A 10586-nucleotide genomic window follows, 5' to 3' on the forward strand; every position below is an offset into this window, starting at 1 on the left:
CTTTTGTGTTGGGATCCTTGAGTTCTTGCGCACATCAAACATTAGATAAGGGTAGGCATAGTCTAGCTAACATCCCTCTGATGCTTAAGTTAGTAATGGTATTTTAAGAGAGAAAATAGTATTAAAAAAGGGTAAAGGTAAAGGGTATGTGTACCTTGAGGGTGGTGGAAAATGACTAATCTTACATACATAAAATAAGCTTTATGATGTGTAGCAAACCAGGATCTTGGCAAGACATTTCTATTAAGGTTAGCTAGCCAGTATGCCCTCTTTCCTGCTTTGGCATCTATGAGATATGGTCCTTCTCATTTAGGTCCTAGTTTACATGCACTAGGATCTTTGGTGTTTTAGAATGTTTTCCTTAGTACCAAGTCTCCTATTTGGAATCTTCTAAAATTTATATTTTTATTGTACGCCTTGGTGATTCCCTATTGATGAACAGCGATCTTGATCTTGGCAAGATCCCAAAGTTCATCAATAGTATCAAGATCATGGGCCATGAACCTATCATTGTTTTCTTGATTTTGAAGTAGGTGTCTTGTTGTTAGAATCACCACTTCAGTGGGGATCGTTGTTTCTTCTCTGAACACCAAGGAGTATAGGGTTTGGCATGTGGCTACTTTGGAAATGGTTCAATCTCCCATAGTTCTAAAGGAAGTTTTTCTGCCCATCTTCCTTTCTTTTCGTCCAGCCTTTTCTTCAAGTTATGGACTATGATTCTTTTGCTAGATTCTAATTGACTGTTGTGTTGAGGGTGAATAGGAGTCGACATTACCATCTTGATTCCCTAACTCATGCAAAAGACTCTTCTCCTCTTGCTTATGAACTGGGATCCATTATCACATATGATTTAGGTAGGGATCCCGAACTTGGTCAACATATTGCATTTAATAAATGACACTACCTCTTTGTCTTTTACCTACACAAAAGCTTCAGCTTCTATCCACTTAGAGAAGTTGTCAAACATTACTAGCATGAAGACCTTTCCTCCAGAAGCTACCAGTAATTTAACCATTATATCCATCCCTTACTTCATGAATGGCCAAGGGTAGATGATAGGATGTAGAGGTTCTGTTGGTTGATGTATGATGTTGTTATTCCTTTGATCACCATCACATTTTTTCGCATAAAGGAACAAATTTTTCTTCATGGTTGGCCAGTAGTATCCCTCAACACTTTGGAGCATAAATAGTTTCCTTCAGTGTGATCTTCGTAGTCTCCTTCATGTATATCCTTTAGAACTTTTGTAGCTTCGTGATCTTCTAAGAATCTAAGGTATGGACCTGCCATAGTTTTTTATATAATTTGCCTTGGATTATAACAAACCTTGAGACCCATGTTCTGAATACTTTGTCACTTTTTTCCTCTTTTGTGATCGTGCCATTCTTGAGGTATTCCATAATAGGTTGGATCTAGGATCTTGAGGTTAGGGAAGGATCCTTGATGTTAGGATCCTGATAAGGAAATTGAGGATCGGGGTCTTCGATAATAGAGATATTGGTAGTTTCCTCATGATCGTTGGGATCCTTCAGTCTTTTGGTAGGATCCTCGCTCGCTGGGATTAACACGTAGATTATCAGGATCCTGGTTTTAGGTGGGATCCTAAGAGAAGATCCTAGGTTGGCTTAAGCATTTGCTCCATCATCTTCTTCTTTGATGTCACACCCCAAAACCAAGAATGGCAAAAACGTTCTGGGGCGGAGGACGTCATGTAAAGTATCACAACACAGTAAATGTAAATAAGCAAACAACATCATCCATTGCATTAAATATAAAATTTTAATACAAGCGTGTTCCATACAGTTTTAGACACCAAAAATATAATTTAAATCAAAATAGTATGATGAGTCTTGAATGCGCTCCATCTTCTCAAAAGCTAGCATCGGTACCTGACTACTGATGACCTGAGAATACAAGTTATTTTGAAAGAGTTTATCAGCATTAAGCTGGTGAATTCATAAGTATTTTAGTGTCGAGGTTCGTTATCAAAACGTTTGAACCTGTCACAAGTATGAGTTGTAAATGTATGTAAGTGTTTGTAAAAGTTTGAATCTCTCAGAAAAACCTATCTTTTCTGTTAAAGTAGCCCTCTACCAAGGCTTAACTGTTTTGTATTCTCGTTTGATGTAAAAGTGTGTAATTTCCCAAGTGTAACTATCATTTAACAAACTATAGTTTGTACATTAAAGTTTAAGTGAGGTTATCACCAAAATGTAATGGGTAAATTATTGTAGTACGGTAGTTTTGTTTTATATGAACTACTGCTGTACTAACTACCTTAAACAAAGTTTATATTAAGGTATCATGTGATAAATTGCACCATACTATCGACTGGTAACATCGACAACGTATAGTCGAAAAAAAAAATAAGGTATGACGTTTGGCACCCGCAGACCTGTCGGTCCCACTATAGCTAGCAGCGAGGTGTAGGATAGTCAATCCAGTATAGATCTATACGCAAACTCACGCTCTCCCTCCAAGAGACTCTGGCTACAACTTGGGTCATGACAATTAAGACATGCTGCCATACAGTGGATCACAATTGTTAACGTATTCGTGTATATGCAATATAATGTTACTTGTTCTAGTATCGTTGTATATGTTCTCTTAGTAATAAGTATTAACTCATGAATGAACTAACTCGTTGATCTAGAAATTGTAGTAGTATGATCCTGTGTTACCCCGATGGTAACTTACTAATGATGTGCTGATAAGTATGAATATGGAAGTACTTTTATGTCAATACATGTATATATGATATATAACTAATATTGAAACGACCCTCGGATGGTCACCCGAAATTCCACCAGACCACATCCAAATCGAGGAAAAGGAAATAGGACAGGTGGCTTTCCTAAGCCCTTTAAACATTATTTATACATTTATACATATATGGGCATGCAAATTTATAAGTAGTAAAACAAAGTTTAACCATTTGATAAGTAAAAGAGTTTGTAAAACATTTTGAAGTAAAACAGTTTGAACAGTGATAAAATCATTGGTTTCCTAGTTATTAATCACATGTGATTAATGCAATCACATGTGATCGAAGCAATAACTATAACTGTTTAACTTGTATCCCCCCATAGAGTATTTAAAACATTTAAAAGCATTTCAAAGGTTGAATAAAGGGGTATGAATTCACATGGAAGTTTGAAGATAGAGAGATCGAAAACCGGGCAGAGTTTCGTCTCGGGAAACGGATTTTTCTCGGGATTCTCGGGAATCTCGGGAGTAAAATCGACCCTCGGGACTTGAGCAAAAAGACCAGAGCTTTGGGTTTGAACGGGCACGGAAATCGAGGCAAGATCGTGAGAGAAAGAGAGAAAATGAACAACTTTTTCGGAAAGGCTCGCATCCCTTTTATAGGGGTGCTGAACCGCCTCCGAACGCGGGGCGTACGAGCGTACGCAACGCGTACCCGTACATCATCGCTTACGTATTTCGGATGGGGCGGGTCGGATGGGACGGCGGGTCGGATAGCTTCGCATAGGGCGACGTGGACGATCCGAGGCCGTGGCCTCGAGTACGCGGGGCGTACGGGGGTACGCGGCACGTACCTCGGCCCTAGGCTGACTCCTCTTCGGATAATACCGAATTTTTAATAAAAATTATATATAAATCATTTATCAAACTTCAAAAATTCATATCTCCTTCATACGAACTCCGTTTTCGACGTTCTTTATATTCCCGCGAAGGTGAGACTACGATCTACAACTTTCGTTTAGATTCCGTTGGCAAATTCTGAAATTATTTTTATTATTTATTTATTAAAATGACGTGATTAAGGAATCTCTTTAAAAATTCATAACTTCTTTATCTAACGTCGGTTTTTGCCAGACTTTTTACCGTTGAAATACCATTGTCGAGACCTTCGATTCTCGTTTAGGTCATTCCGGCCAAATGTCGCTCGATCTCCGTTTCGAGTTTTTTAGTTGTCTGTTGCTAAGCTGAACTTGGAAAAATCATAACTTCACTATACGAAGTCGGATTTGGGCGTTCTTTTTACGTACGATCATGGTTTAATGATATTTAAACATAGAAGAATTTAAATAGAAACTTTTTGGACATTTTATTATCAAAGTTAATTTTATTAACTCAAAAATGTTTACAATACTTTACCTATTAGGCCATTACAAAGAGTTGAAATATCGGGTTGTCACATTTGAGGACTTGGTTTGGGCTAAATTCTTTGAATTTTGAGGCAACATTTTTTAGCATCTGGAGATAATGTGCTAGTCTTTTTCTTGTTTCTACATAGGATCGATTAAAATGCTTAGCCAATAATAAAGAAATGATGAATACCTGAAGATCCTTGATTTGAAGATCCTTGTATAACTTTAATCCCATGATTAGTGCCTCATATTCTAATTCAGTTTTGGTTTCATCAAACTCACAGTTGATTACTTGGGGTAGGATGTCCCCTATGGGGATTTTAGTATGTTCCCTAGGCTAGTTCCTCTTAGGTTTGATGCCCTATCTGTGAATAATGTCCATCTTAACATGTTTTCTTTTGATATAAGTTGTTTGGCTTCTACTTCTACTTCAGTTTGTAGATCATCACTAAAGTCGGTTACAAAGTCTACTAATGTTTGAGACATTATAGAGGATCTTGGCTCATACTTTATTTTATATGTGCTTAATTTCACAAACCACTTTACAATCATCCCTAACATTTCTAGTTTTCTCCTAACATTCTTAATGGGATAATTAGTTCTTACATTTATAGGATATGTTCGAAAAATGTTTCTCAATTTAGTAGAAGCATTTACTAATGCAAGTATAAGTTTTTCACGATGGAAGTACCTGGCCTTAGGATCCAAGAAACTTTTACTTACATAGTAGATGATATGTTGGTCAGTGTTAAGATCCTTAGCCAAGACTGGACTCACCGTGTTTAAGGATACTGAAAGGTAAAGGAAAAGTGGCTCCTCACCTAATGGTTTTACCAATAAGGGTGTAGAACTTAAATATTTTTTGTGTTCCTTGAAAGCATTTTCATGTTCCTTGGTCCACTCAAACATTTTGTTTTTCTTCAAAGTCTCGTAGAAATGTTTGCATCTTTCCGAGGATCTTGAGATGAACCTGTTTAGGGCTACCACCATTCCTGTTAGTCTTTGAGTATTTTTTTGTCGATGATGGTGATCTTAGATCGAGGATGGCCTTGATTAGCTCTAGGTTTGTTTCAATTCCTCTTTTGGTCACCATATATCCAAGGAACTTTACTAATCTCATTCAAAAGTGATACTTGGAGGGATTTAGCTTCATGTTTTATTCTTCCTATATGTTGAAGGCTTATTCGAGATCCTTGAGGTGATCTTCGGCTTTTTCAGACTTGACAAGCATGTCATCGATGAGGACTTACATGGTGTTCCCCAGTTTCTCTTTGAACATCTTGTTGACTAGCCTTTAGTATGTTGCACCTTCATTTTTTAGACCAAATGGCATGGCAGTATAACAATAGATACATGTTGGAGTTATGAATTCCATATCCTCTTAGTTGGATGGCTTGATCTACATATGTTGGATCCCGTTGATGCATCCATTAATGCTAATAATTCATGACCTGCTATCGGGTCTATCATGGAATCTATGTGTGGTAGAGGGAAAGGATCCTTTGGACAAGCCTTGTTAAGATTTGTGTAATCTACACACATTCTCCATTTATCATTCTTTTTTTTTGTACCATGACCACATTAGCTAGCCACCTTGGGAATTTTATCTCCTTGATGATTCATGTTTTAAGAAGTTTTTCTACTTCTTCTTGTATCATTTGGTTTCTATCTGGTTCGAACTTCTTTCTCTTTTGGTGTATCGGTTTGAAATATGGATCAATGTTAAGTTAATGTGTTATTATATTTTTCTCTATACCTTTCATGTCCTCATGCTTCCATGAAAACGTCTTGCTTCTATCTTAGAGGAACTTTAATATATCTTGTTCGATTTGTTCAGGGATAGAGGATCCTATGAGAATTTTGGTTTCCAGTATGTCTTGTGTACCCGGATTTAATTGCTATGCTTACCATGGTATTTTCTAAGATTTCATTGAATTATTGTAGCATTCTTTGGATTCTTATTGATCTACTGTGATCTTCACTGTCCCCCATGGGGTAAGTTGTTGCATAAGGTGTCTAAGTCCATAACTATTTCTGGTATGTACTTGACCCGACCCGGCATGGTCCATTTGGGTTGCATGGCACCATGCAATTGGATAGACTAAATGAGAGAAATAACACTTGGAGATTATTAATATATTATAAGTTCTAATATATTAATAATACTATTTGATTACTTTGATCAAGAATTAATTTAGAATTAATTAAGTGCTCAAAACAGAACTAATTAAATATATGGGTTGATTATGTAAATCATCTATATTTTGTATAGTGGGCTAAGAGGCTCCATGGATTATCAAGTTGGGTTCCATCGATAGGATGCTCCATGGATGCTCCATGGGAGTTACAAACCCATGGGTCATGGAAATGAAGAGTCATGACACATTAGGGTTTACATGGTGTAACCCTAGATGTGTCAACACTATATAAGAATCATATTCTCCACCAAAATCGGCAACACTAAGGAAACAAGAGGGCTAGGCCGATTTCAAGAAGTGTGCATTCTCTCAAAAGTCTTTCCAAGAGCATTTGGTGTTGTGTGAAGCATTTGAGGCATCACACTTGGGGTGCTAGGCTCATAAGGTTTCAAGGAACATAAGCAACAATAAGGTAAGCTATTATATCTATCATTCAAGGTAAAATTGTTACCCATGTATGCTAGATAGGAATATAGCCTTGGAATTCAACTTTGCATGATAATTAGACAAACATAGATCCAAGGTTATTAGGGTTGCATGTACACTTAGGAAGTGTTAGAATGCTGAAAACCCAACAGTGGTATCAGAGCCTAGGCTTGTTTGTTTGTTATTTGTGCTAAAAAGTTGAAGAAAGTCGAAAAACTTGCTGTCTGACTACTGGACTCCTCGAGTCCATTGGGGGACTCATCGAGTTCACTTGTATCTTCAACCTACTCGTCGAGTAGGTCAATGCACTCAGCGAGTAGGGTCGACAGAGTGCAGATTTTTGACTTTAGTTGCTGGAAATGGATTAGAAACATTACCCTAAACTGTTTTGGTACTTGAAAACTTGTTTTAGATGGTGTAATGTCTTTGCTAATTCATTTACAACAACAAGTTATCAAAATTACAAAGTTTTAAGTGTAATTTTGATTTATGAATGTGTTCATATTCATGTTCTTGTTCTTATGATGTTTTAGATGATCATAGGAATTATTTGTAACCTATGTGGTAGATTAATTCTTGATCATAATGTGTTTTAATGGAGTCCATAACTTGTCCTCAAGTTATGGAAAAACAAGAGTCACACTTGAATTAAAACCATTAAAAGAACACAAGAGTTAGAAAAATGAAGAGTCTTCATTTTATTACTCTATTAAACTCATAAGTTACAAGAAATGAAAAGTTTTGAAAGTTACAAGTAAAGTTCCAACCCTTAGAATTTTAAAAGTTAAAATTCAACCCTTATACTTATATTATTATAATTTAATAATTATATATATATATATATATATATATATATATATATATATATATATATATATAAGACCAAAGTCGTCTTACCGCTGGTACGCCTCATTCACGAAGCCGATCTATAAGGTGGGTATAAGGTTGTTGCCTATAAAATGGCAACTTAACGGGTGTCCATTCTCACCCACCGCTCGCTTGACTGGTGGAGGGTCGTTAGTCGAACGGGTAGGACAAGGACTTATAAATTCTCATTAAAAGTATGATGAATATTGTAAAGTAACAAAATGTTTTATTAAATTCCCAATCTTAGTTTAGGAAAAATGTGAATAAGGTGCTAATCCATGAAATTACACTTTACACTTTGTCTAAGTTGTTGGTGGAGCGTGTGTGGTTAACCGGCACACTAACTTGGACTTAACAAGGTAGGTAAAGGGTGACATAAGGTTTATTACAGTATCGGTGGAGCGTGTGTGGTTTACCGGAACATCGATTGAGTGATAAACTTTAAGGGTACCAAGTGATTTGCATGGTTACTTCACACCTCGTTTTGTGATCCTCGGTATCCCAGTCACAAAACTTGGAGGGCACACTCGAGATTGAAACATGCCTTTGAAAAGTTCATTGAATCTCAAAGAATCTAGGAATTTCTATGAACCAATCATAAAACCTAATATCTAATATTTCAGTTTTCATGGTGGAAATTGGTGAATCGTCATTCACCTACCTTTCAAATATGTTATAGCTTGGATTACGGCATACCTCTTCTAAGTTATAATATATTGTGATTGGATACTAGCCTTAATATTACATTTGGGTGTTTTATTAAGGACTCTCTTAATATCTAAACTAATCTTGTCCTCTTCCTTCAGATGTCTACAAACAATGTTGCTTCTGCTCTAATCCTAATGGCTCCTTTACCCTTATGAACTTGTGTGGGAAAGTCACTTTTGATGGATCCAACTTAAATGAGTAGATCAAAAACATCAGGATGATTACCCGCTACGAGGACAAAGAATATGTCCTTGACAAGGAGCTTAAGGAGATTGATGAGACCACTGCAACTCCTCAGGAGATCACTGAATTTCATGCACATGAAAGGGATGCTACGAAAGTAGCATGCATCATGATGGCCACGATGACAGCGGAACTCCAAAAGTCCTATGAGGATTTATACCCTTATGAAATGCACCAAGATTTGATGGAAAGATACCATGAAAGTGCACGAAAAGAGAGGTACGAAATCATCTGCTCCATGATAACAACCATGATGAAGGACGGGGATTCCATCACGAGCCACATGCAGAAAATGCAAAGGTATGTGGATCGAATGCTGAAGCTTAATGTGAACTTCCCTGAGGAGCTTGCAATAGATATAATTTCACGCTCCTTACCATCGTGCTATGATCAATTCCGCATGACATATCACATGAATAAGGAAGAGGTCACACTCAGCAAACTTCAGGGACTTCTCAAGACCGCAGAATCAGGTCTTAAGGGGAAGTCAGTTGTTAACACTCCTACTCCAAACTCCACTCCGGTTTTGGCAATCGGGAAAAGTCGAGGGAAGAAGAGAAAGAGTTCTTCAAAGGGTACCAAGGTTAGGACCCTTTATGGCTCTTCTTCAAGTGGAACCATGAAAGGTTTCGTCACTCCTTCTTCTGACCCAAAAGAGGCTGAATGCTTCTATTGCCATGAAAAATCACATTGGAAGCGGAACTGCCCAAAATACCAGCAAGATGTGAAGGATGGGAAAGTTAAACCCAACCATGTAGGTATTTACACTATCATTTCTAATAACTCACCCCATTCGAAATCTTGGGTCCTTGATACCGGTTGCGGTATTCACATTTGTTGTGACTTGCAGGGACTAAGAAGAAGTGAGAATGTGGAGCAAGGAAGAATAAGCTTAATCATGGGGAATAGGAACGTTACACCTGTCACCAAGATTGGAGTTTATACTTTATCGCTAAGTAGTGGGTTAAATTTAGATTTGAATAAATGTTGTTATTCTCCAGAAATGGCAAGAAATATTATTTCCTTTCATGCATTGTATAAACAAGGTTTCACCTTTTCATTTGATAATGAAGTTGGTTCGATTAATGCTTTCTTTAATAATGTTCTTTATTTTAAAGCATTACCTTGTGATGGTGTGTATGAAGCTGTATCTGTTGTAGATAACTTAGGAAACATGCCACAAACATGCCACAAGGGATGCTAATCGTTATTATTTGACTTTTACTGATGATTACAGTAGATATGGATATGTCTACTTAATCAAGCATAAGTCAGAGACTTTCGAAAGGTTTAAGGAATTTAAACAGGAAGTCGAGAATCAATTGGGCAGGAACATTAAGATGCTTCGATCCGATCGAGGTGCTGAGTATCTTAGTTCAGAGTTCCTCGAATATCTAAGGGAATGTGGGATTGTCTCACAATTGAAACCGCCCAGGACACCGCAGTTGAATGGTGTGGCTGAGAGGCGTAATTGAACCTTGTTAGACATGGTTCGTTCCATGATGAGTCGAGCTTCGCTACCAATCTCATTCTGGGGGTATGCCTTAGAGACTGCCTCCCATATCCTTAATCTAGTCCCTACAAAGAAAGTTGCCAAAACTCCTCACGAGATGTGGACTGGTAAAGTACCCAAACTAGACCACATCAATATTTGGGTTTGCGAGGCTTTCGTGAGACGCGAGACTCATGATAAGCTCGAACCTCGAAGCGAGAGGTGTATTTTCATCGGCTACCCACAACAATCCTTTGTTTACCTCTTCTACATACCTACTGATAATGTGGTCTTTGTAGAAAGAAGAGGAGTCTTTCGAGAAAGAGAGTTTATAAGCCAAGGAGATAGTGGGAGGCAAATTGATCTTGAAGAAGTTCAAGAGTCAAGTGGTGAAGGAACTTCAAACTCTAGCCCTCAACTTGAGGAGGAAACTCCTGTTGATCCAATTGATGAATCTGTACCTCTGAGGCGTTCCACGAGAGTTAGGAGTGCACCTGAGCATTACTATGGATTCCATATTACTACAGAAGGTGAGAC

The sequence above is a fragment of the Lactuca saligna genome, chromosome 4 (genome assembly GCF_052625555.1).
Source record: "Lactuca saligna cultivar CGN05327 chromosome 4, ASM5262555v1, whole genome shotgun sequence".
NCBI lineage: Eukaryota > Viridiplantae > Streptophyta > Magnoliopsida > Asterales > Asteraceae > Lactuca > Lactuca saligna.